This window comes from Sorex araneus, chromosome 1 (assembly GCF_027595985.1).
Source record: "Sorex araneus isolate mSorAra2 chromosome 1, mSorAra2.pri, whole genome shotgun sequence".
Lineage (NCBI taxonomy): Eukaryota > Metazoa > Chordata > Mammalia > Eulipotyphla > Soricidae > Sorex > Sorex araneus.
Window position 1 is genome coordinate 309,079,228 of NC_073302.1, and position 27,864 is coordinate 309,107,091.

Here is a 27,864-nt window from a genome sequence, read left to right on the forward strand (position 1 = left end):
TGTTCATTGTGACTTCTAATGAAACACAATAAAAATTAATTTTGATTGAGTTATATTGAGGTACATTTTTAGTATAGATTATATAGCAATATGTTTGAGGAGCACTTGTCTCTAAGGATCATTGGAACTATAGGATGCACAGCCAGGCTCTGCTGTATCTTGGTGTTGAGAGTTTTTTCGGAGAAGGAATTTAAGGACAAGACAATGTAGACATGGTAGATTTATTAGATAGTACACAAGTGAGTCATTGTTAGTGTTGACTCACTGGAGCGATAGCACAGCGGGTAGGGCATTTGCCTTGCATGCAGCCGACCTGAGTTCGATTCCTCTGTCCCTCTCCGAGAGCCTGGCAAGCTACCAAGAGTATCCCACCTGCACAGCAGAGCCTGACAAGCTACCCCTGCATATTCAATATGCCAAAAACAGGAACAACAAGTCTCACAATGGAGACGTTATTGGTGCCAGCTCGAGCAAATCGATGAACAACATGACAACAGTGCTACAGTGCTACACAAGTGAGGGAAGGACTCTAAGACTCTCAAAGAAGAGTCAAGTGACAGGTTTGGCATAAGAGCTTCCTAAGGAGTGAAAGACAAAGGTAGTGAATGGGCATAAGGGATTGGACACACACAGTGTGACTGGGGTGTAGGTGAAGTGGCTCACGCATTCGAGGTCTATACACTAGCTCAGAGATTACATATGCCATTGGTATCTCATTATGCAGCTGGAGGCATGTATGAAGTGTAATGAAGAGAAAAATAAAATTAGGTCAGGGCTCTACTTGCTAAGACAGTCTACCAACTGGCTAGAGTTTTGGTTTTCCAATGTCCACTCTTTATAAATTTGTGATAACCACAAAGTTATCTCGAGTAACACTTTACATCCTCTTTCTTTCTCTTAAGGTCTCTTCAGTTTTCATTAGACACCTAAGCTAGACTAATTTTCTATATTATTACATTTTTCCTGTACTGTCTATCTTTTCCTCTTTCTCCTATCTTCTCCATGACAGTCATCTAACTAATCTATAATATATATAAAACATAAATTAGAATATTTGCTTATTTATTAAATAACAAATGTGAAATGTGTTCACATAAACCTAGCTCACCTAACCACAATATTTTGGTTATTGCTTTTGTTGTTGTGCTCAGGGCTTAGTCCTGGCTCTGTGTCCAGGGATCACTCCTGGAGAGAAACTGGGACCATCTAGGGTGCTGGGAATGGAAGCTGGCTAAGTGCTATGCAAGGCAAGTACCCTGTACTATCTCTCCAGTAACAAAACATGCTAAATATATAAGCTATTATGGTTCTCCTATGCAGAAGGTTATTTTGGAGAAAAGCTGCTTATTAACATAATCAACTTCTAATACTTAATTAGTGGTTGCATTTCTATTAAAAACTGCCAAGTCAGTGTTATCCAGTGTACAATGTTTTACTCACAGGACTCCATTAGGTAATTGACTTAAATGAGTCCATATTTTCATAAAATTGTTTAAGAAATGAAAGAACGTGTTCAAAGTACTCAGCAGAGTTCCTGGCATAACACTCTGAAAAGGGATATTTGGGGAAAACTAAATCATGTCCATTTTGTGCCCCAAATTTTATCTTGCTGAATATTTTACTTGTAAAAACTATTTACTTAATTGAATGAACCACTTTTCTGTTAGGTAAATTTTCTCTGAAAAATGTGTCAGATTAAAAAATAACAAAACTTTTCCTTAGTAACCAGCCTTAGTTACATAACTAAAATTTCAACCAAAGTCCAGTTACTTGAAACAAAGTGAAATTAAAACCAATCCTAATTCTAGGCGAATATCTTTGGAGTCCTGTTCTTTCTCCTTTCTTCGTTCTTTAAAAACCTCTTAATGCTTCCATGGCATTTAAGTTTGGGTTATCACATGTAATCTTACCATCAGATTTTCAAATCTAAGATCCCAATTCAACATTATGATTTTATTTTAGCATCATTATGTCTGCATCTTTCTCAGTAGAGACCCTCAGAGCCTAATACATAATTTAGAAGAAAAAAGTGCCGTCAGACAGTAAATGGTAGAATCAACATTGAATTCTCTTCTAAAGATGACTGTTGTTTATCAAGTCAAATAGATACTTACGAAGCTGATAATTATTTGACTATTTGTTCATTTTGATGTATTTATTTTGCTTTTACTATTGCTCAACATAGATCTTAAAAGGAAAATCTTTCACTATCACAATGATAATTATTTGCCTTTAGTTAAAAGAAGACACATAAAAGAAGAGGTGAAGAAAGAACAGAAAAATGTGAAATGGTCTGCAGTTCATTTGTTTTCATTTACTTTTATAATAAAAAATAATTCAAATACACATATATATTTACTCTTTTACAAATTGACGTTCTATTTTAATATAATCATTCAAGTGCTGGGTTTGTGCTAATATATTCAAAATGTATCTTCTTATGTAAATGGGATAGCAGAAAACATATTAGTATGCTTCATTTTTACTAAAAATGTATATGTCTGTGTGATAAATAGGAAGGAGGATGAAAGGAAGTCTGTTGAAATAAATAATTTGAGACATAAATGCAATTTTTAAATTTTTTTACCATACTAAATAACTCTTAGTATGCAAGAATGGTTAATTATGCCTACAGGTGTTTTATATATCATCATTCACTGCTTTGGACGTTCACTTTCTTGACATTTATGTTAAATGGTCAAATACTTCTTTAATTATAGTTCAAGAGAACACAACTTTGAGTATAGTATTTTCTATTTCAAATGGACATTATTCTCCACTACTTTCAATTTATAGCAGAAAGTATATCAGTTCCTGTCAAGTATGTGTTAATAAATCACATAGATTAGGTATTACACTCACTTTATAACATCAATCTTCTTAGAATTTGTGGATTTAGAAAGTAGAATAATCCGAATGTGGCCTTCACAAAATCTCAGATCTATAAATGGTTCATAACACACAATTTATTTTACTTAACTTGCATCTTTGGGTCTCAGATAGTTTTTGTTCATAAATCAAATCAATACATAGAATTTGTTTCAAGGGAGCAAATATATATATAGTTAGTGATATCAATTTAAACTCTCATTTCGAAAACACAAATTCTGGTATCTTTCCAGAAATGATAATGTTTTGCCAACAAATGATTAGAAAAAACATAAAAAAATAAAAAACATACTATTTTATTATGTCTCATTAATAACTTTCCTTTGGTATGTGGTGTTTGGACCACATCTGACAGTACTACTGGATCTGTACTCAGGAATCACTTCTGGCATGCTCAGGTGCCATATGGGGCATTTGTTGCAAACCCAGGTTGACCATTTGTAAGACAAATTACCTACCTGCTGTACTTTCACTTCAGGCCCCCAAATTTAATATTTTGCTACTAGTTATCAAACTTAGTGTCTCATATATATATGCATATATATGTCTTCGAGGTATGTGATCTAGATTCCAAACCCTACATTTAATTTTTAAATTCACTTTTATATTAAAAAATTGACAGATTTGTGTTGTATTAATTGAAAAATGATGACATGTTTCTTTGAAAAGAATTTACATAATAATTTTAGTAAAAAAACAGGTTGAAGACTCTAAAGAAGAGGTGATTAATCTGGATTAGTTTCAGAGCATTAACACATGTTGAATTTCATTCTCAATACCTGTCTTGGAATTTAGTGGTTGTTATTCTTTTCAGTTTTATATTTGGTCTTTGAACCTTGGATTTTAGGGTTGGAATTTGAAAAACTAAACACATTTTACAGGCCTAAAATATAGGCAACGTTCTATAAATCTATAGTTTTATATATTAATCTGAAGAACATCTAGGTTATAAGAATTGTTAAAAGTACTTAGTTTGGTACTTAATCATTTTGTTACTGATTTCAGTATTTTCTCTTTGTGATTAAACTTTGTTTTTTATTATGATTTTTTCTGTGTGGTATCTTTTCATTTGTCCTTTTAGAGTGTGATGGGTCTCTTGAAAGTGAAGATTAAAGTTTTTACAAAGTTTTATAAGTTTTCAGTTTATATGTTTGAATATTTTTATATATCTGAATAATAGCTTTTCTTTCTTTTCTAAAAGTCTTACTGAGCATAAATTGCTGAACTTAGAGTTGTCCCATATTGCTCTTAAGTACTGTGTATGTTTCTTTGATCTCTTTTCTTTATGTTTTTCAGAATACATTATTCATATCCATCTTCAAGCTCATTGATTTTCTTTTTGGTTCAAATTACTGATGAGTTCTTGAAATGATTTGTCATGTCAGCTATTATATTTTTAATGCAAGAATTGTTTATTTATTTGTCATTTATATCTCTTGTTTGATGTTCTCTAGTTGAGACATTGTCAACATATTTTTTTTATTTTCATAGGCATCTTTTTAGTTCCATGAACGTATCTATAAAGATTTTTTGAAATCTTTGTAAAGTCTGACACTTGGGGCCTCTCACAAGCATTTTCTGTTGATTTTTATCCTCCATACACAACACAAAAAAATGATCTGATTCATACTTTTTTTTTTTCAAAATAAGACATTTTAGCTTGTGTGCTATTAAAAAAAATTCTGGATAGCAATTCTCTTCTCAGCATTCTGTTGCTTTGGTTCTTATTGTTTTCTAGCATCTTCTCCCACTGTTTTCTTAGCTCATCTCTTCTGTGTGTGAGCATCCAAACTCAAGGAGCAGTTCCCTGTTACAATGTGCCACTCACCCTCAAAGAAACTGAAATAGCAGTCAAAATGTTTCCTGTATGGAGCTGTTCTTGCTTTGTATCTTTTCTGTGAAACTGAGGAGCTACTACAGGAGGTAAAATGTTAACCTTTCATGTGGCTGAACCCAGGTTCAATTCCCAGCACTACATTGGTTCTCCAGCGCTGTCAGGAGTAATTCCTAAGCCCAGAGCCAGGAGTAAGGCCTGAGCACAGCCTATAAAGCCCTACAATTAAATTAAACTCTTGATTCTGTCAAATACTTGAATATATAAAAAAAACTCAGTGTTCTTCAACAATATTAGAAGCATGCTGAGACAGACAAGTTATATATTTCCCCATTAAAAATTCTTTAAAGCCATGTGGATAGAATGATTTGCTTAAAAATAGAAGTAATAAAAAGCTCCAAGGAAAACTGCTGAAAAAATAACCACATCACAGTTAATGCTACCTTTTTATTCTGTTGACTTAAGAGTTCATTTCAATCCAGGCCGGTCCACGGGCCCGTCCCACAGCCAATCCACCTTGCTGGGACGTGCCTCTCCCGGGCTGCTCAGGTTCTGAGTCTCTGCAACTATTTTGAGAGTGAAAATGTGGGTTTCTGAGGGAAGAAAGTGATTGAACTAGACGCTGGCACGGGCATCATGGACATCTTGGCTGCGCTGCACCGGGGTAATGTTACCATCACTGACCTGCCCGTGGACCTAGAGCAGATCCAGGGCAACGTCCAGGCCAATGTGCCAGCTGGAGGCCAGGCCCAGGACTGCACCTTGTGCTGGGGGATTGACCAGGTGCTAGGGGCCGATATCATATAGCTGGAACCACCGTCCCCCTGCTGCTGGGAACCCTCCAGCACCTGTGTGGGCCCCATGGCACCGTCTATCTGGCCTCCAAGATGAGAGAGGAGCACAGGACAGAGAGCTTCTTCCAGCACCTTCTAACCACCCCAGCATTTCTAACTGGAGCTGGCTCACCGGGATGAGGATGAAAATGTCAACATCTATAGGGCCAGGCACAGGGAACAAAGACCTGCTTGATGTCCGCCTCCAATGCCACCGAACTGCTTGTCCCAGTGAAGGAACAGTCAGCCCTCCAAAGCCCCACACATAAGGACCAAAGAGGATGGAATTCTGCCGCCCCTCTCCTTTCTCCTTGCCCCTTTTGTCCCTGAGATACTCTTGGGCAGGGGAAGGAAGAGATGCGTTTGCCAGAATCCTTGAGAACCTGAGATGCTCAGGCAGGTGGGAGGGTGTCCAGGCAGTTCGGGATTGGAGAGGGAGTGGGCTATGAGCCATGGTTCTAGAGAGACTCACCCATCATTTCCAACCTGCTGTGGTCAGTTTGTACAGGGTGGAATTTTTTCTTTTGCTTTATGGGTCACACCTGGTGATGCACAGGATTACTCCTGGCTCTGTACTCAGGAATCACCCCTGACGGTGCTCAGGGGACCATATGGGATGCTGGGAATTGAACCCAGGTCGGCCGCGTGCAAGGCAAACACCCTACCCACTGTGCTATTGTTCCAGCCCTCCAGGGTAGAATTTTTGGCACTGCCAGATTCTACTGGAGAAAAAGTTTGAGGGAAAGAAAGAGGTAATAATGAACCCTTCTGTATCACAGAACTCAGGCTTTTGCTTGGGGCCTGAGGAAAGACCACAGATCCCCATCTCCCCTCCTGCCACCAGCTTCTTGTTTCCAGAGAAAGGCTGGGGGACCATGACTCCTTAAGTTGGGGGAAGGCAGCAGAGCCGTCCTTTGTGCTGCTGCTTCCTCACCTTCTCCAGTGCTGGAGCCTCAGTCACTAGGAACAAGGCTCTTTGCATTTTCTAGCTTCCCAAGTCCTGTCTGTTCTTTGTCTTTCACTTTCCCCCCTTTTCGAGCTCTGGTACCTCTGACTTGGGGCTCTTTGCTTCCTCCTTGAGCCAAACATCACCTTCTCTGGACTCCTGTCCTGTATTCTCTCGCCTTCAAGCCATTTGCAAACTCTGTGAGCTTCCCCTATCAGCTCAAATTAGCTTTTGCTTTCTGCAGAAGCAAGACTGAACTTCGACTCCTTGACAGGGTAGTCTACCCTGGGTGCTACTCAGGTTCCCCTTCAACTGCAGCTCCTACTGCCTTCTTCCCTGCAATGCAACCTTCAGACAACTGAGCCAAGTTGTTACCTGATCCACCTCAAGATACCCTGACCTCTTCCTTCATTCTTTTTAATGATTTCCCACCTGAAGCTATTTTTATCTGCCCAAATCTTCATTACTCTTTGCCACTTTCTTAAAACAACAACAACAAAACTTTTCCTGAGCTATCTGCTTCGATATGATTTCTTTCCTAAGATGCTGCAACCGTTTGGTGATCTTAAGGGACTTCCGCCGTCTGTGCATTCCCCATGATCTCACTATTATCTGTGGTTTTCTCATCTCTAATTCCCCGAAGCCTAACACAGCTCCTGGGTTAGGAGTGAAACAACAAATGTTTCACTCATTCAACATATTTTTGTTGTTGTTTTATTTTGGACCCAAACCTGGCAGTGCTCAGGGACTACTCCTGGCTCTGGTACTCAGGGATCAATCATGGTAGTGCTCAGGGGATCAATCATATGTAGTGCCTGAGATCAGACTGGGGTCAGCAGCATGCAAAGCAAGCACCTTACACCTCCCTCCCTACTCCCACTATCTCTCCTGCTCTCAACAAAATTTTATTTGTTTTTTTGAAGAGGCTCCATCCCTACTTCCTAAAGCAACCTTGACGAAATTTATGAATCTCTCGACCTTAATTTCTACCTCACAAGCTTGTCTTGGGCCATAAATGGTTAATGAATATGAAAGCACATTGGAAATAAAGAAGCAAAGTGTTACAAAAAAAAGAGAGTTAATTTCAAGAAGGGGCTGAAAATCTTAATTCCTCATTTTTCTGTCAACCTTAGAAGCCCCATAGTAATTCTAATAAAGGCAGGAGGTAACATGGGCAAGTCTTTCTGTCCTACTAGCTTATTTTTAACACAGAGAGAGATTTATCTTTTTCTTAATTGACCAATCTGTTAAGATTAGTTAGAATTCTGAAAGATGGCAGAGACTGACTTTGTGTTGATTTTATATAAAATTTTGCATTGTATTGCATAACTCAAACTCAAATTTTAATATTTGCATATAAGACTTTCTTGCATATTTTAGTAAAGATTCTACATTGCAGTCACATATATGTGATATGCATGCATGTATATGCAAGAGAACTTGCTATATTCATATTGTTCTTCAAGTTTGTTTTGTTTGAAATAAGAAGGTAGAAAAATGAGATAAATATTTTTAAATTTTAATTTATTTACTACTTCAGGGCTTTATTAGCACACCATATATCAAAAGTGAATATGTATTTGTCTTTATGAAACAATACAGTTTTGAATTTTTAGGATCACAGTTTAAGAAACACAACACTTGAAAATATAAAATCTATTTCCCAAATATAATTAATCTATTGTTTTTGAATTTTCCATTTTATATAATTACTTTTACTTTACCCCTCTTTTAAACAATTTTTGCTTATGAGTAGCAAATATAAAACCAGAATATTACTCATATAAATGTAAACTGTCACTGTCACTGTCATCCCGTTGCTCATCGATTTGTTTGAGCGGGCATCACAGTATCGTCTCTCATTGTGAGACTTATTGTTACTGTTTTTGGCATATCCAATACGCCACAGGTAACTTGCCAGGCTCTGCTGTGTGGGCGAGATACTCTCAGTAGCTTGCCAGGCTCTCCAAGAGGGGTGGAGGAATCAAACACGGTTCGGCCTTGTGAAAGGGTGAACGCCCTACCGCTGTGCTATTGCTCCAATCCAAATGTGAACAATATTTCTAAAACAAAGACAACTTTATACTTTCAGAAAGCCAAATTAAAATCCTGGAAAATATGGATATCCAATATAATCAACATCTGTGATATAAATAGTATCGATGTGTTTAAGGTTCAAAACTATTAGAGCTATATTCTCTTCAGAAACTTAACATTCATACTAACCGCTATGCTTGAAATTTAGTATTCCTCCTTGTGAATTCTGGGAAATATTTTTTGAAATGATTATAGAAAAGATGAGGTAAAATCATACATGTGGATATCATTTGTGTTTTATTTTAGACACTCTTAGAAGTTCAGTAATGTTTTTATAAAAGAATGTGGAAATCTTAATTCCTGGTAGTTGTGATTTTAATTTGGGAAAGAGGTTCGTTACAGCTTTAGTATTAGAAGTAGGTTCTTCACAGATATAATGGAATTAAAATGAAGAGTGTAGGATGGGTCTCACTGAGTCTGGGTGATCTCCTACAAAGAGACTCTGTGAGGATGGCATGGAGATATTATCTTAATTACTACCTATAAGTGTTGCCTTGATTTCCTTCCTGTTGGTTAAAAGACTTTCAGGGATTTCAACTCACACTAGACCCTCTTGCTAGCTCATACTCTTGACAAAAGCTTGACAAGGCAAGTTCCCAATATGATTTCCACAGTGGACCATGCAACAGTGCTTTTCCTCCTGGGCTCTTTCCTTCTAGACTCTTTACATAAGACCTCCATGCAACTCACCTAAACCTCACTCCTCACTCTTTGGCTTAAATGGTCGTAGTTACCACGAAGTACTCATATATAAACTGCAATAAAATACCTGCTCCAGATTCTCTCTCTCTTTCTCTCTTTGTCTCTTTGTCTCTCTCTGTCTCTCTCATTCTCTCTGATTGCACTCTGCCCTATTTCCCCAAATAATCCTCAACTATATGACTGTATACTTCCTCCTAGATCTGTACCAACATCTTTAGTTTCATTTGAATGATGACTCACCTTTTAAAGCCCAGACATTTTGAGGCTCTACTTAGCAAGTGTTAATTTATCATGTCACACTATCCTGTAGATACAACCTAGTAGATAGAACCAGAAACTGGACTTTTGGCACCACATACCAAGGAATAGCTGGGGTCACTCACTATTGCAAACTGGAAAAGGTAAAGAAGTATGCTCCTTTCAAAAATTCAGAGGAATGCTGCTTTGTTAACATCATGATTTTAGTCTCAAAGTCTCCAGAATGGTAGAAGAATACATTTCTATCATTTTGAGCCACCCAGTGTGTGATATTTTGATTTGTCAGCCTAGGAAAACTAATTCAGGTAGATTTCTTCTTTCAGTTTTGGCTAAGTTAGTGACCAGTATTTGCATTCAGACTTTTGTTTTGGTCCTGTGTGGAAAGTTGACAAAAACAGCATTGATAAAATAATGTGATACACAGATTTACAAAATGTAAGGACATAAAGACAACTTTGAACCTTGCACAGAGCTCAGGTAGAAAAATAGTATCCTAAGACAGATGTTTCATTTTCTATTTCACTTCAGAAGAATTGACTGATACAATTGCTGTCTAAAGCTGAAAGATACTTTTGGTTTTCATATTATTGGACAGTGAAATCTATCAATCATGTAAAATATGCTGCATATGTCAGAATAAAGAATATCTGCAGATGAGAAAAACATTTTGGTAAGACATCACCTTTCTTTGCCAAGAAAGGGCAAATAATTCTATCTATGCTCATTCTCTAAAATATTTGTTTAGATGCAATGGCTTTCTTATTATGTCATTTAAAAGATATATAGCATTTGAAATTATTCAAAATATAAATATCATTTGAAGAGCAATATATTCACTGAGGTTAATGAGTTATTAAATCATAAATTTAGTCATAAGACCTCTATAAATCTAGTAAGAAAGATGAACCAAAACTGACTGAAATAACAAAAGTCACTCCATCCTTTATTGGCCCATTAAACAAATTCAAAACAGAAAAGTGAAAGCCTGACATCTTGATAAGCAAGTACCAATAATACACCTGGTATTTTAAGGGTTTCTGAAAATCCAGAGCTCACACATCCTTATGGCAAACCAGCAGGGAGACCCAGCTTCTGGAGAAAACTCTTTGGATTTTGTATTGGTTTAAATTGAATAAAGGGTCATGTAGCAATATCTATATTCCTAAATGATCCTTTCTTTCTTTCCACATCTCTTATTTTCCCACACATGGTTTCAAATCAGCCTAGCAGATTTGGCTCAGCGCTTTCTATCAGCAAATATGAGCTTGTTGAAATTTATAATATAAAATAATTCCAAGGACAAAGCTCGTCCTGACTTATATGACCATTTAACCATCTGGCTACATGGCCTTCCTGACAATCCAAGCATTCACAGGAGTGAAACTTTTTAAACAGCTTTTTGAAACTTTCTGAAACATGTTTCTGCTTGCTATCTACTGAGTTAATGAGTAAGAAAAGTATTCAGGGTTCATTTCCCTTTAAACATTAAAAAAAAAAAACAACATTGGTAATACCCATCTGCAAGAGAAACACATTTTCATTTCGTCTGGTTCAAAAACCCTAAAATGAATTGCTTATTAAGTATGATATAAAAATAATGGACTTTGTAGCACTGTAATTCTCTGCCAGAAAAAAATGTAATCACGTTGGTGTAGCGAACACTGGTGTCTGAACAATGTGAGCTATTATGGAAAATTGGAAAGAAATGTATAATAAATTATGCACCACGAACTTGAGCTTGCTAGAGGCAAAATCTCTTTCACTCTCTTTTAAATTAAGTTTTTGTATGGCACCAGTATACCTCCATCAGCTTTCCTTTTTGCATACTTTTAATCTCAAGTATTGTGGCTTGTGCATGTGCGTGTTTGTGTTGATGGATACAGACAAACTAAAAATTAAGAAGCAATTAGAAGGATAAGCACTTTTATTTAGAAATCAGTGAATTGCAATATAGGAATCATAGATTCAGGTAGAAACATATAAAGTGTTGAAGGAAGAACATAAGGAAGGTTATTTTGAAGGAAAGAGAATTAATTGATGAACAAGGCTAAACTTGAACTTCACCCATTGGTCAGATGAGGAGTCACAAGATAAAGTGGAGAGCAAGCTTTTCAAGACAGTATTCTCTATCTCATTCGCTTCATAGAATATTGGCACTTTAACCACTTTTGGTGAGAGTTCCTCTGAAATGGGTGCTTTGGCTCTATTTTAATATGTCTCATTCACAATAAACGGAAGGAAGCAACCTATATAGGAATAAAAGCTTAGGAATCATGCCACCACAGCTACTCCAGACATCAAATACAAATTTAAAATAAATATTGGCTACATTTTTCAAAAGGGTTTATACGTGTCTTAGTTAATTACATTCACAAGTTTGACCAATTCATTTCACCATCAATAATGTATGTGACTGCCCGGTTATAGAACAATTATTTTAAAATCACTGATAACACATAGATTGTAATTTTTTTTATGTTTTACATGTGTATCATTGATAATGTTTCATATTTTACTTCATAATAGTCATTTGTGTTTCCTTGTTATAAAGTAACTTTGCCAGAACTATGGTGGGTGATATGGGATACGGGAGATTGAACCAGGGTGAGCCATGTGCAAGGCAAACACCACTGTACTATCTCTCTGGCCAACACCACTATGCTATCTTTCTAGCCCAAATATTTTTCTTTTGAGTCTATTTTAAGCATGCTTTAATTTTCAGGTTAACCTTTAATTATTTTTGTATTTTCTGCTTTTCATGGGCTGCAGCGATAGCACAGCAGTTAGGGCGTTTGCCTTGCATGCTGCCGACCTGGGTTCGATTCCTCCCTCTCTCTCAGAGAGGCTGGCAAGCTACTGAGAGTATCTCTCCTGCACGGCAAAGCCTGGCAAGCTACCTGTGACATATTTGATATGCGCCAGAAACAGTAACACCGAGTCTCACAATTTGTTGTGAGACGTTACTGGTGCCCACTCGAGCAAATCGATGAACAATAGGAGGACAGTGCTACTTTTCATGCTGCCATTTATATTAGTTTTATGCATAGAAATCATTTTGATGCATAGAAATGCATAATCAACTCAGAATCAAATGCATGGTCATATTATTTTCTGCAATTATTTAAAGAGTTTAATTGGTCTTTTTGTATTAATAGTTCTCCTAATCTAGTTTATAAACCTTTCTAATAAACCGTTAATTATTCAATAAATAATGATTTAACACATTCAAATTTTAGCTCTTCAGTATTTCATTTTACTAACGCCAATTTTATTACTCTCTATTATGCAAAAATCACTTCTATATTCTGGTTATAGAGTAATTTTTCTAAGTATGCTTCATAATTGTTAGCAAAATAAATCTATATTCTTTCAAGTCAAAATGCTTAAATATTAAAATGTTAGTTATTCAATTAGTTTTTCAAGTCTTAAATATGCATTGGGCTATTTTCTGAAATTACTTTATCTTTAGTTATTCTATTCTAAAATATGCATTGGGCTTTTGTCTGAATAACTTTATCTTGATTACTGCATATAATAAAAAAGTGTCTTTTCACAGCCTAATGTAATTTGTCCTTAAGCCAAGAGTCACCAGATGAACCATCAAATCTCAACTTCTGTTCTTTGCTTTAACTTTGATCTGGAGAAAGTTTCTTTGCTTCTTGAGCTTCAATTTTTGTATTATGAAAGTCAAATAGATTTAACTAACATGCTCCTCAGGCAAGAGTCAGAATTAAGTAAAGTGGTATTTGCATAAATTATTGTCTGTACAGTATGTATCTCTTTTAGGAATTTCTTATTCAAATCTATTTTTGAATCATTCAGTAGGATATTTTCATGGATTTACAGAAGTAGTAAACTTTTCTTATTGCATTGAGTTACATGTCTACTCCATGTGTTCTCAGCTGCTGGGTTCTTATTGCCTCTATTTCCTTACATTTACTATAGATATTTTCCTCTTAAAGATCAGCTGATAGTATATTCATCTCAATATAAATCATAAAATATAACCTCTAATAATTTTAGACTTTATAATTAATAATCTCTTTGCAGTGAATCTATCTTTCATCAAGTTCCTGTGAACAGTGAGCAGGAGTAAGTTGCCAAGCACCGGAAACCTGCAGTGTCACAGGTCTTTATTTTATACTCATGTAGTAATAACCACATCCAGGTGGCTGCTTTAGCAACCCCAGACACTACACAAACCACTTCTCTAGAAGCTTAGACTCCATAGAAAAATTCTAGAATCCTGAGTGTGTGTGTGTATAGATATACACATATATATATATGTGTGTGTGTATACATATATATATGTACATATATATATATATAATGCACTATCCTGTAACTTGGTCTTTTATGTAAATGAGGGTCTGTGAGACTGATCAGGCAAATCATATATGCTGTACGCACATAAGGATTTTGTAAACAGGACCAATTAGTATTCGTTAAATAAAGGCCCAGCTACATGTCTTAATTTTCTGGCTCCTCTCTCCTATGTCCTCTGCAATAATTTTATCCTAAAAGTAAATGTGGAACTATTTCTTATTACTTACAGCAGTAAATATAGGGGTTTTTAGTGCAGAAGAGAATTCTAAAATTTAGTTTCTAGTTTGCTGCAGGCTGAGTGCTGACCTCTTCTCCACTGGAGGGAGAGAGAACTTTGCTTTATAGTCCTTTGATATGCAAATGTTAATTTGAAGATCAGAGTTTCATTAGCCCTTTGAAATGTAAACAAACATTCTAACCCTTTTCCTTTGTCCTTGAGTTGTTCAATCAGCCTCTATTTGTCCTTTAACCCCATCCCATTATTTTTTCTTTGGGAAATACTAACTCAGGAAGAAATATGAAAATATTTTCTCTGGAGTAACACAAGGTCAAAAGTTAAGATAAGGTTATGCTTCATTAATTCTCTTTTTCTTCCCTAAGAAAAAAGATGACTGATGTTAAAATAATTATACTCCAATACTCCAGGTTTCATAAAAATAAGACAGAGTTTATCCTAAATATAAATATAAAGTCTATGGACTGGAGCAACAGCACAGTGGGTAGGTCATTTGTCTTGCACATGGCTGACTCGGGTTTGATTCCTCCGCCCCTCTCGGAGAGCCCAGCAAGCTATTGAGAGTATCTCGAGTGCAAAGCAGAGCTTAGCACGCAACCCATGGCATATTGGATATGCCCAAAACAGTAACAATAAGTCTCATAATGGAGACGTTATTGGCACCTGCCCGAGCAAATTGATGAACAACAGGAGGACAGTGCTACAGTGCTATAAAGTCTATACATTTGATTGGAGTATCAATAGAAACTAAACTTTATTTGTTCAGGTTGACTGATGGGAAGTGTGATAACATTATTAATGCCAAATCACAATAGCCTTCTTTTTTTTAATTCAGGTTAATTCTTTTTTTCTTTTTCAGTTTTTGAGCCACACACAGCTGTGCTCAGGGATCACTCCTGGTGGGCTTGTAGGAACCAATGAGATGCCAGGGATGGAACCCTGGTTGGTCATGTGCAAGGCAAGCTCTCTACCCACCTACTGTTGCTTTGGCACGTTGTCATTTCATTTTTAACACTGAAAAACTACCACTGACTCCTTAAACTGCGATAAAAATTTCTTTGGGTCAAGAAAGGCAGACTGGGATAGTGTTGTGGTTCAGGGGCCAGTATTGGCTTTGCACATGTGGGGTCCTGGATGTGATATGAGGTGTGAGTGAGTCAAGTTCTTCAGCTGTTTGATGTGAGACAGTTTGGGACACAGTCCAGAAAATCTCTGAGGTGCAAAGTCTGGGCGACCCTTCAGGGTTTTGGGGCCCCCTCAGACTATACATGTTCCCTTGGTCTCCGAATGTCCTCACAGAGGCCACGGGGTCTGCAAAGCACCCAATCTGCAAAGCACTCACTTACTGTGATGTTGGGTCTGTTCAGAGGGACAACTGGGTTCTTAATGGTGTTTGTGTTTGTTTTTTTTTTTTTGAACGCTGGGGATCTAACTCAGGGCTCACATAGGCCAGCAAGTGCTCTACTGCTGAATCACCTCCTTGAACTTAAACTTTTCTTTTCTTGCATTGCCAGGGATTAAACCCAGGCTTCCCACATGCAAGGCACACACTTTACTAGTGAACCACATCACAGCCCTTCCCTTCATGAAGCAGTTTTGGGTAGGGCAGCAGATTTAGGCGTTCCGAAAGAAATCCCTCATCCACACAATTGTATTGGAAGAGCCCCTCCTAGGGCACCTGGCTGAATGGGAGCGCCCATCTTGTACATCTTTTTGTTTTCTTTTTGTTTTTGTTTTTGAGCCGTACCTGACAGTCCTCAGCTGTTACTACTGACTCTGCACTCAGGAATCTCCTGGCAGTGCTGGGGGACCATATGGGATGCCAGCTTTCAAACCAGGTCAGCTGCACACATGGCAAGCTGCACACATGCACACACACCCTTCTTGCTGGACTATCTCTCCAGCCCCTAGTCTTCCATTAAGCATGACCCATGCTAAATTCAATCACAGAATCCCTTGGGAGATAACACAGCAGCAACCAGGGCATGACAAGGCTCTAAAGTCGAATCATTGGGCTCAGTTCTTTTCTTCTCTTAAAGGCCTATGTAGAAAACCCTCAGGATAGGGAATTTCATAAAAACCCAATATCTATCTGATAGGAGGTTAATCACTGTATCACTGTCATCCCATTGTTCATCAATTTACTCGAGCAGGCACCAGTAACGTCTCTATTACACTCAGCCCTGAGATTTTAGTAGCCTCTCCTTACTCGTCTTTCCCAACAATTGTAGGCTCTTTCAGGGTCAGGGTAATGAGACCTATCATTACTGTTTTGGGCATATTGAATAGGCCACAGGTAGCTTGCCAGGCTCTGCCGTGTGGGAGAGATACTCTCAGTAGCTTGCCGGGCTCTCCAAGAGGGATGTATATTTCTGTTACTATATTTGGGATATGAATATTCCACAGAGAGCTTGCCAGTCTCTCCCATAGGGGAAATAGACTCTCGGTAGCTCGTCAGGTTCTCCAAGAGGGAGAACTAGACTATTAGATGTTGCTATTAAGGGGTTAATATTAAAGACATAAAAGGCACTGGTAGAACTTTATAAGAAAAAAAATCCAATCTTGTGAAATAAAAAAGAAATGGACAGAAGCTTCCTCAAAGAAAAATACAAGTGGCCAAAGGGCACATGAAAAAATACTCTACGTCACTGATCATCAGGGGATAAAAATCAAAAGAATGAGAAATCTCACACCACAGAAACTGGCACGAATTAAAAAGAACAAGAGCAACAACTGCTGGCATGGATGCGGGGAGAAAGGGACTCTCATTCATTATTGGTGGCAATGCTAGCTAGTCCAGCCTTTTTAGAAAACAATATGGACATTCCTCAAAAATCTAGAAATTGAGTTTTCATATGACCCACAATACCAATTCTGTAAATATACCATGGGGTCCCAAATATACCAGCAGAACTTCTGTGTTCATGGCAGCACTGTTCACAGTAGCCAGAATCTGGAAGCAACCTGAGTGCCCAAGAACAGATGACTGGATAAAGAAACAATGGTAAATCTACACTATGAAATACCACACAGCTCTTAGGAAAAATGAAGTCATGAAATTTGCTTGTAAATGGATGGACATGGAGACTATCATTCTGAGAGAAATGAGACAGACAGAGAGGGATAGATATAGAATTATTGCAGTCATTTATACGATAAAATAAACACAGTATGAGATTATTACCCATGAGCAATAGAAATTAGGGCCAAGAAGATGGGCCCACAGTTAGAAGCTTGTCAAAAATTGTGGGGAAGGGGGAGAGGGCAGTTAGAACAGAGAAGGGACAACTGTGACAATGACAGTGATCACTCTGGACAAGATTTGAGTGCTAAAAGTAGGTAAAGGGCTATACATGATATCCTTACAGTACCTGTACTGCAAAGGAGCATAAAATAAGGCCCCCCTAACCATGCCACTGGACAATGTGCCAGGCTGTCTTCACTCGGGGCGCCTTAGAGGGGGCAGGTGTGAGCCCTCCCGCTTCAAGGGACTCAGCCCCAGCAGCTAACCCCCACACCCCAACAGCCGCCATGCTCCAGGCCACTTTCCATATGTTCAACCTGAGCCTCACGTATGAGTGAACATATTCCTAAAGTGGGCAGCTGTGAAAGCAGCACCCAACGCACCATAAGACATACCCTACTCATTTTCCATAATTGCCACACCATATTTGATTGGAGGCAAGACGGTGCTGATGCCGCCTCAACCGCTCATGCTCTCCCGAACCCAGCTCACCATCTCTCCTGAGACAATGTGTGGCTCAGCGCTCCAGGCATGGAACTCTACGAGGAATCCCTGCTAGAGGTCTACGCGTGATTCCTGATGGACATTGCCGGCTGTTTTACTAGATTCAGACAGAATGGCATCTGCGGGGCATGGAGAAACCATGGCAGTGGCTGCAGAGTTGCTACCTGCCCTGGCCCGATCAAGTCGCAGCACTGTTGGACATAGAGCCATGGCAGCAATGCGCACAGTGGCTCATCCACTGTGGGGTGCTGTCAGCCAATCACTGGGTGACCTGGGACTCGGTGCAGGTGTTCGACCTAGCACAGACCCTCTGCGATAGGGTCCTGCCCTGCAAGCTACTCAACAACCTCAGGTGCACTCCATCAACTTCAAGAAGATCAACCTGAGGCCGCGGATGTCCCAGGTGCTGCTCAGAGATGCAGGCAGGTGCATGTTTGTCAGTGTGCAGAGTGTTACAACATGCCAGTCGACCAAAATCTTACATTCAGTAGACTGGGAACAACTGTAAAGGTGATTAGAGGCCACTCCAAAAGCCTCCATCCCTCTCAGAGAGCCTCACAAACTACTGAGAGCATCCTGCCCGCACTGCAGAGCTGGCAAGCTACCTGAGGAGTACTTGATATGCCAAAAATTGTAACAATGACAGTCCTCATTCCTCTGATCGGGCTACACTAGCACACAACAGGGATGAATGGAGATGTTAATGGCGCCTGCTTGAGCAAATTGATGAACAACGGGATGACAGTGACAGTGACAGTGACCTGTACTACAAACCATAATGACCAAAAGGAAAGACAGACAGAGACAGAGAGAAATAGAGATAGAGAGGGAGGAGGAGGAGGAGGAGGAGGAGGAGGAGGAGGAGGAGAGAGAGAGAGAGAGAGAGAGAGAGAGAGAGAGAGAGAGAGAGAGAGAGAAAGAAAGAGAGAAGTTGTCTGTCATAGAGACAGACTATGGGTGGAGGATTGAAGGAGGGAAACTGGGGACATAGGTGATGGGAAATGTACTTGGGTGAAGGGAAGGGTGTTGAGACATTGTATGACTCAAACCCAGTCATGGGCAACTTTGTAACTGTGTATCTTACGTTGGTTAAAAAAAAAAATCCTATAAAAATCTACGTTGCAAAACAAGCAGGAGCTCAGCTCTGCTCAGTGACCATCCCCACCCTGGCTGTGAAATTCTTTAACAGGAGGAGTTTCTCTCCTCTGTCTGGAGAAATCATTGTTCTTTATCACAAATGCTTGCTTTTTTCTCTCTTTTAAAAAACTTAAAAGATTCTTTATTATAGTCACAGTGATTTATAATAGTATTAAAGATAGGATTTCATGCCACAAGATTCCAAGACCAACATTTTCTCTCTGTCTCTCTGTCTCTCTGTCTGTCTCTGCCTCTCTCCCTCTCTTTCTCTCTCTCTGCCTTAATTTATGTTCTCTTTGATTTCTTTTCAGATTTAAGCTTTATGATTTACAATTGTGTCCATAATAGAGTTTCAGGTATACACTGTTCCAGCACCAATTCCATTGCCCTCTCTCTTTTAACAAAAATCTCTTCACTATTTGTTTCTTCCTGAACTTCTTTCTAAAACAATAGACCTGAAGCTTGGTAAAGCTAGGCAGGATTTATTTTTATTTTCCTGCAGAGAGCCATCACTCACCACAGCTCAAAGCCATCTCTTCCTCAAAGCTGGGTGGTGAGGATCATTTCCTATGCCCCATAGATCACGTGGGTCCCAGGTGTTGCCTGGCAACCGCTTTACACACAGATTCCCAAGGACCCTCTGAGAGGCCAGTCAAAATTCTCTGTCTCAACCACAGCAATCACTCCATGGAAGTCAATCTCACTTTTTCTTTGTGACGCGTGCTTCTCAAGTCATTTTCTCTTGAGTAAACCACCCCTCTTTTCTGTTTAAACCAACCCCTCTTTTCTGTTTAGTTGCTCCTGTGACCCTTTTTTTGATCAAGATCACTATCATGATATCCCGTTAATCACTGATTTCTCAGGTGGGTTCAGTAACATCTCATTTCGTCCTTTCCCTGAGATCTTAGAAGTCTCTCTCACTCGGCCCTCCTAACGATGTTGCACTGGGGCTTTTCAGGGTCAGGGAAATGAGATCCAGCTTGTTACTGGATTTTGCATATGAATACACCATAGGAAGCTTGCAAGGCTGTCCCATGTGGGCAGGAAACTCTCAGAGAATTGCCAGTTTCTCCCAGAGGGAGAAGTAAGCTAAAGATATTGCGTGGCTGCAAAGCAGCTGCACACTTCTGAGAGCTTGCCTTGAAGTCTCTCTGGATGTTGGCCGTTGATGGGATTACACACACGTGGGTTACTCTGCCGGTACCTTCATGCATGAGGCCTGTCCGAACATGTGGAGAGGGGCCTTCAGCATGGCTGCAGCTAGGTTCCGGTGGTCTTCGGCCACCGGGAGCTCTGCTCGGGGTGGGGAGGGAAGCTGGAACCCATCCCCTCTGAGGAGCACTGGGGAAGACAGCCAGGCGTGTGGACAGGAGACTCTCTGCATCACTCTCTTCTGAGAGCTTGCTTTTAAGTCTCTGGATTTTGGCCGTTGATGGGATTACACACACCTGGGTTCCTCTGCATGAGGCCTGTCTGAACATATGGAGAGAGGCCTCCAGCATGGCTGCAGCTAGGTTCCGGTGGTCTTCGGCCGCCGGGAGCTCTGCTCGGGCTGGGGAGGGAAGCTGGAACCCATCCCCTCTGAGGAGCCCTGGGGAAGACAGCCAGACGTGCCGGCAAGAGACTCTGCATCTTGTCTGCGTGGTGTCTTGTTTTGATATCAGTATAAAATAGCAAAGAAAGATCTTGAGAGACTCTCAGGGCTATTCAAATTACTTCTTTAACAGTCTGACCCCAGCTTCTACTGCACACTGGGTCTCTGTCCAGAAGATTCTTCCACTTCTGGTGATGGGCACCCAGTGTCCAGGCTTCACTCAGTTCTACGTGGGCTCTGTTCCTGACGTTCCTATCCCCGCTCATCCAGTTTCTCACTGAGTCTCTGTGGTTTGTCTTGGGCTGCTGCTGTCTGGCTTTTGCTTTCTTCTCTAGCTGCTAACACTCTCTTGGGAACTAGTGCAGTTCCTGTTGCCTTCTGCAGTTTGGGGTTTGAAAAGAAACTATCTCTTTCCTGCCTACCTAGATGCCTGTATAATCTCTACCCTCAGCTATTCCTGCTGCCCAAATGGAGTCTCCCACCAGGGAAGGATTTAAAATCACCAACTGGATTATCTCTCAGTTCTTCACTGTGATTTGTGTGTGTGTGTGTGTGTGTGTGTGTGTGTGTGTGTGTGTGTGTGTGTGTGTGTGTGTGCTATCAGTATAAAAGAGCAAAGGTCTCAAGAGACCTCTTAGGGCTGTTATTTCTTTAACAGCCTGAGCTCAGTTTCCACTGCACACTGGGTCCATGTTCAGGAGATTCTCCCTTCTGGTGATGGGCACCCAGTGTCCAGGTTTCACTCAGTTCCACGTGTGGCAGAATATGATGACCTAACAGTCTACACATATTCAAGAATTTTCCAGGGGGAATAATCCATATTTGTGAGTAAACAAATGACATGACAGTTAACAAGCATAGGATCAACCAATGAGCATACATAATGGTGCCTCTCATGTAAAGCATCTGGCAGAGAACTGTAACCAGGGGAGTATTTGGGGGAACGGTATGTTGTCAGTGGGAGTATAAGAAGCCAGTGAGCAAGGATGTACTGTTATTAATAGAGAGAGCCCCCTGTCCTACTTTGACTTACCTTCACCTCACCTGAAAAGTGGGAGGTCTGAGGTGGGAGCATGGAGAGGGTTTTTGATTCGTACAAATGTCTTGAGCAATGAGATCAGAAGGATTGTTGAGAATCTGTCATGGCACCCAAGCAATATGGACACAGGAGTCCCATAACCTCTATTAAGGCAGTCTCTGTCACCAAGTGCCGCCCTTAGCATCACTGGTCATGGATTTTATGTCCCCACAACTGGTGATCCAAACAGTATCACATTGTTGGGGCTGAGATTAAACTGACTAGCTAGTTGCCAGGTTATTTCCAGGAACCCTTGTAACCACTGGGTAAAGCTTGGAAAGTACGCCCCAAGCAAAGAATGGGGGGAAATTGAAAAAGAAGTAAAATGAGCAAACAATAATCACAAGGATCAGGGTAGAAAGTCAATATTACATATGTTCTTACTGATCTTGACATAGTAAAAATAAATTAAATGCTAGAGTAAGCCAAGTGATAAGAAACAAAATAAAAGCTCAGAGACACATTAATGAATCCTTGGGAGGGGATGGATGTCAAGAAAAAAATGATGAGGCTGAGTTAATAAAATTTAATGTGATACTTCCTCCATCTGTTTAAGCAAACCTCAGTTATAGAGCAAATTAGGTCTCTTCAAAGTAGACTCCTTTTTGCAACACACAGAACAGAACAGTTTGTTTTGAATCTATGAGACTGTTGAGTAGTTGGCATGGAAGAGAACCGAAAAAAAATGAGATGGGTTCCCTGGATATGCACATCCTAGCTAGAAAGAATTAAAAAATAAATTTCTTGGAACTTGAGAGTATCTGAAACAGTATTCATTGAAAGAGTACAGAAAATAGAGGGCAATAATATAATTAGACTGTTAAATGAAATGTTACAATTAAAACACAGATTTTTCTTTTTAAAATACTGACTTTAGATAATTTACCTAGCACTCCATATCTGCTCTAGAAAATTTTCCCTAGAGACTTAACTTAATTGCTTGAGAAATACCTTTTGGGGCTAGAGCAATAGCATAGCGGGTAGGGCGTTTGCCTTGCATGCGGCCAACCCAGGTTCAATTCCCAGTATTTTATATGTTCCCTGAGCACCACCAGGAGTAATTCTTGAGTGTATGAACCAGGATTAACCCCTGTGCATTGCTGAGTGTGACCCAAAAAAGAAAAAACGAGAGAAATTCCTTTTATGCTATTAAATGATTTGACACTGATTTTGTTTTTAATATTGGTGTGATTTCAAAATAAATAAAATCAAATAATTGAAACTGATTTGATTTTTGTTTGTCAGTTATCTCCCTTAAAATGAAATACAGGAGGGAAAGAGTCGCAATAACATTTTGGTCTTATTCCACTTTTCAAATATATGAAATGTTTCATAATTAACTTATTTTCTATTTTTGGTCAATGAGTATATAAATACACATACACTTAGAAAAATGCTCAAAAGCTTTCATTGAAATAAACTTTGTATTCAGCTCTTCCAGGCAAAGAATAAAGGTATTTAAGTGACCCTAAAATTTATGGGTAAAGAGAGTGATTTAGACAAGAGAAATACGGATCTTCGTTTGTCTATTTTCATCTGTGGTTGCACCTAAATGTTAGACTTAAGCAAAACTTAAGTGAATCAATATGATGGTGAAGAGCTAGTAGAATTCTAGATGGCTAGAAATCCAGAGTTGAGAGGCGTATACCAGAATCTGACATATATATCCTTAAATTTTACAGTAAACTTTGCATTTTGCAATGGCCACTACACAATGGTTGCAGGTCACGCTCTAATGCTTGGAGCACAAACTGCCCTCAGTGGTGACCTAGCAATGTTGCAAAACTTCCTCTACTCCCAGAGAAGATGCAGTGAGGATGTAGTGGTCCTTATTCTGGAGCAGGTCTCTACTCCTAGCACCTGCAGTTGGCTCGTTAGACTACACTTATGGGAGGTAGGCTTTGTCTTCTCAAGATTCCCGTGTGGGAAATTTCAACAAGCTTGCATTTAGGTGTCATATCACTAGATCACTCTCACCCCGTTGCTCATCGATTTGCTCAAGCGGGCACCAGTCACATCTCCATTGTGAGACTTGTTGTTACTGTTTTTGGCACATTGAATACACCACAGTTAGCTTGCCAGACTTTGCCATGTGGGCAGGATACTCCGGTAGCTTGCCAGGCTCTCCGAGAGGGATGGAGGAATCGAACCAGGATCAGCCACATGCAAGGCAAACACCCTACCCACTGTGCTATCGCTCCAGCCCACTTAGGTGCTAAACCACCTAAATGAAGGATCAGTGATTCTTTTACAGTTAAGAAATCTGCAGCCCAGAACAGTTCATCTGAAAACAGTTCCTGAGCAGAGGAACTTGACTGAAAGCTTTTTCTATGTGAGTCTCAAAACTTAACTTCTAAACTCCTGTGCTCTTAAATCTAATACTGAACTCAAGCTTGGGTGCTCACAGTTCAAAGGCCAATATTCAAGAGATGAAAGTGGGTGGTAGAAAAACAGGTTGATTCTGGTACTAGCAACCTGATAAGATGTGACTTGTTTCCCCTTAACTCTCAATCCCACCCCACCAAAGTTTTTTGCTTTCAGTCAGGTCAGTGGTTTCTATATGGTTGCTTGGGGAAAGAGGGTAGTGGCAGGAAGTATTCTGATACAATTCTGGAGGATTTTCAGAAGGATTGGTGCTTTTCTTTCCCCACCTCCATCCGTAAATGGACCTAGTACAACATCAAACATACAATGCATGAGATGTTTTGCTAAATGGTTCCTTCAAAGCTCATCCTTGTTTCTTAGAAGCCACATGCATACAATTCTTTCTTACTACTTTTCCTTGTCAGACTGCTTCAAGGGATTCTGCCCCCCTCCTTTCATTTCAAACCAGAGGAAATATTAATTCAGATTTGCCCCATTCTAATGGCAGTCTTTAATACTTTTTCCAGATTCTTAACAAAAGAAACTCATACATACTTCAATCTCAGTTACCCATTACTTTCCTGTTAAATGTGTTTTGGGTTCATTATGTGTACTAACTTCTATGAAACTATCCAGGTGCCTTAAGTCTTAATTAAAGATTTTTGAAATGTTTAAGATAATAGAAGCTTCAAAATTAAAAACAAATTGGAAGGTAAATGTAAGAGAAACTGAAAGATGAGTGAAAACATTTGGAGACAGCACACATTTTTTTTAAACAAAGGAAAGAAGCTGTTAGGCATTGACAGTTGCTAGGAAACCATATCTGGGTTCTATAGTTACAAAATTACTGAATATATCCCCTGCCTTGCTTTAGGTCCTCAGTGTACTAAAAGAAACAAAAGAAAATTGGATGCAATAATTTTCCTTTTTAATTCAGTGCTTAAAAATGGCAAATGGTAGATTAAATAGATGGAGGAAGACAAAAACCATGTCATTTCACTCAGGTGGAAAATAAATAAAGAACACAAATAAAACAAAGCTAAACAACCCCACTCTGGATGGTGACAACAAAACACTGGCTGTCAAAAGAGAGAATATTGAGTGGTAATAAATGGGCAAAGGGAATGAGATGTAGGGAGGTGGATGAAAACTAGACTCTTGATACTTATTATAGTTTGGTACGTCAACATCCGAAGTTGTGCACCTGAAAAAAAAGAGAGAGAGAGAACTATGACAGCTGAAAAATGAATCAAAAAGAATGCTACACAATAGTGATACAAAACTTACACTGACTGTCACTTAGAAGCCTGGGCTAAAACTGCCATAAATTTATAAAGCTATGAGGTTATGCATTACTTATTTAATTTTAAGGTAATAGAATCACTGTTCCGTAATGAGAGATACTATTAAAAACCTGACAGAATTCTTATGTAAATTTAATAATGATTATGGTAGTATCTTGAACAATATGTGACATACATTGTGTACATAGCATCAAAACTGGAAATGCATTTTTTTCACAGATTCAATCTTCAAATGTCTAAATGCATTTCCTCATCATCTCTGTTGTCTCACAATTGGCCTATGTCTATAGCGTTTTGACTGTTTTCTGATTCAACATTCTTTCTTTTATAGTTAGTCATCTTTCCTAACAAAGTCTTCATCCTATGCAGAAATACACTTTTATAAGATGAATCAATATATTTTTTAGCTTTCAATTCAATAATCTGGGCAAAAATAGGAGCAGCCAAAAATTGGAACAGTAGAAAACGAAAAGGTATACATTCATTCGTCAAACTTTGAAAATTATAATTTGCAGACAGAATTTCCCACGAGTTACTGAGAAGTCGGTTTGGTTCAAAGCTCCAACAATATCTTAACAAAATGACTTCAGAGAATGGGGTAATCAATGACAAAGGAAACAAGAAAATCATGAACAGGTATCAACATGGATAAGTCAGAAGAAAGATGGGCTGAAGTTCAGTTTAGCACCTCTTGAGCACTACAAACAATTATATCTAAGGCGTATTCCAAATATTAGGAACTGGAAAGATAGTATAGCAGACAAGACACTTTCCTTGCACTAGGCTGACTCCAGTTCAATTTCAGGCATCCCATATAGGCCACAAGAACCCCCACGAGTAATTCCTGAGTGCAGAGCCAGGAGTAACCCTGAGCAATGCCAAGTGTGGCCCCCAAACAAAAAGAAATATTATTTAAAACTATCATGAAACACAGAAACAGATATAAGAGAATAGAACCATATAAATAGAAATCATGCCAACATAATGTATATTGCCTATGTGAAATTATTAACAATATGTTTCATTAAATTATATTAAACTTTGAATTCCATGAGACCACTGTAAAACGGAAAGGTAGAGAACAATAATTAATATAGGTGATTACGTTAATAATATGTCTAGTTAAGTCCTTACTAGTTCCAAACCCATGAGGAAATAAAAGAAGTAAATATGGTCACACTAAGAATATGGACAGTAGCATAAAAAATATAGACTACAGTTAGAGATGCAATTTTTATACAAATTCAGGCACTGATTAAAAAAAAATGAGGGGCCAGAGTTATAGTACAGAGATTTTAACAATCACTGTAAGGTGATTTTTAAGAGTACTTGCCTTATCTATCCTTGGCTGACCTGGTTTGAATTCCTGGCATTGCATACAGTTCCCTGAGCCTAGCAGGAGGAAATCATCAGCAAAAAGCTAAGAATAAGCACTGCTCACTGTGGGATGTAGCCCTCATACAAAAATAAAATTAAAAAAAATTAAATACTGGAATCAATGGAATCAACCACTTTATTCTTGAAGGCTCCATATTTTAAACAGACCATTTTTTCTCCAATGGGTCCCTAGTTGAGAGGGATAGCTCATTGGACTGAACACTTATTTGTGTACAAGAGCCCAAAGTTCAAACCGTAGCAATGCATAGTTCCCTGACAAGACCAGGAGTGACCTGAACACAGAGCTGAGAGTCACCTCTGAATTGTGCCTGGGGTAGCTTCTCAAAAGAGAATGCAGACCTCAGTGAGCACTGTAGCTGAGTGTGCCAGCACAATAGCTAAGCTGGTGTGTCACACCTGGCCACCACAGCAGCAATGAAGGAGGAAAGAGAATGGAAATAAAATATAAAATATAAACTATTGTTTGATTTTCTTTACTGCCAGTCTTAGAGAAAACTGTTTATGGGGCCCATCTTTAGCTAAAGAAGTAGAAGTTAAAAATTGCCTCATAGAGAAAAATGTTCCACCTGTTTCTGTGAATTTGCAGCTGTAATGTATTTACAGACATCGGCTTACATCAATTAAATAGTTTTCTGCTTACTTCTGATTTTAGAAATCACATTGCCTGCTATGCTTTTATACACAATAAGCCTTTTCTCTATCTACAATTAATTAGTGCTGATTTTCCAGTCTTTAAGTCTATCCTAAGTCTATCCAAGTTTGAACTCAGAAATAGTCTTAAGTATGAAGCACTTTTGTACTCCAAAGTGGAATTGGTACATTTTTGTTTTCATCTGGTTATAAGAAGGCAACAGCAATTCTAATTTTCCTGTAGCCAACTCACGTGGAATTCATAACATGGACAATGAGGGTTTGGGTGAAGGTAAGCAAAGCAAGATCACAAAAGCCATTTGAGAAATCACTCAATGCACAGATGGCTGGACTACGTGCATGGCACCAAAGAACTGTAGACAAATGTTTGTTCCATCTCATTAGGTAATTATTTTTCTTTCTTTCTTTTTTTTTTTTTTTTTTTTGCCTTTTGGGTCAAACCCAGCATTGCTCCGGGTTTACTCCTGGCA

At 38.9% G+C, this 27,864-nt stretch overlaps 1 pseudogene; it reads left to right on the forward strand.

Annotated features, from left to right (window-relative positions):
* Positions 1-212: 212 nt before the first annotated feature.
* Positions 213-5,752, forward strand: LOC101538469 (EEF1A lysine methyltransferase 3-like; annotated as a pseudogene).
* Positions 5,753-27,864: the final 22,112 nt, after the last annotated feature.